Genomic DNA, 297 nt, shown 5'->3' on the forward strand with positions numbered 1-297 from the left:
TTTTCTTTTGAGCTAGTTTGTTTCTCAAGAGAAAAGTATTATAACCATGAGTTTGCCCAGCCTACAAAAAAAAGCATATGATTAACCAACTTACTGAGGGCACAGGCTCATGATCGCTAGGAAAACCTTACCTAAATGCCTGTGTTAATCTAAATAGTTTTCCATTAATTCAAAACACAACACTGCTCCCTCTGCTTTTTTGAAAATAAGTTACTTAAGTCCATACTGTCTATTAATTTCTAAACAAGATTTTTACACACAGATGCTTTTCTTTCCTATGGTATGTCCATCTTTCCC

Source organism: Lipotes vexillifer, unplaced genomic scaffold (assembly GCF_000442215.2).
Source record: "Lipotes vexillifer unplaced genomic scaffold, Lipotes_vexillifer_v1.1 scaffold778, whole genome shotgun sequence".
Taxonomy (NCBI): domain Eukaryota; kingdom Metazoa; phylum Chordata; class Mammalia; order Artiodactyla; family Lipotidae; genus Lipotes; species Lipotes vexillifer.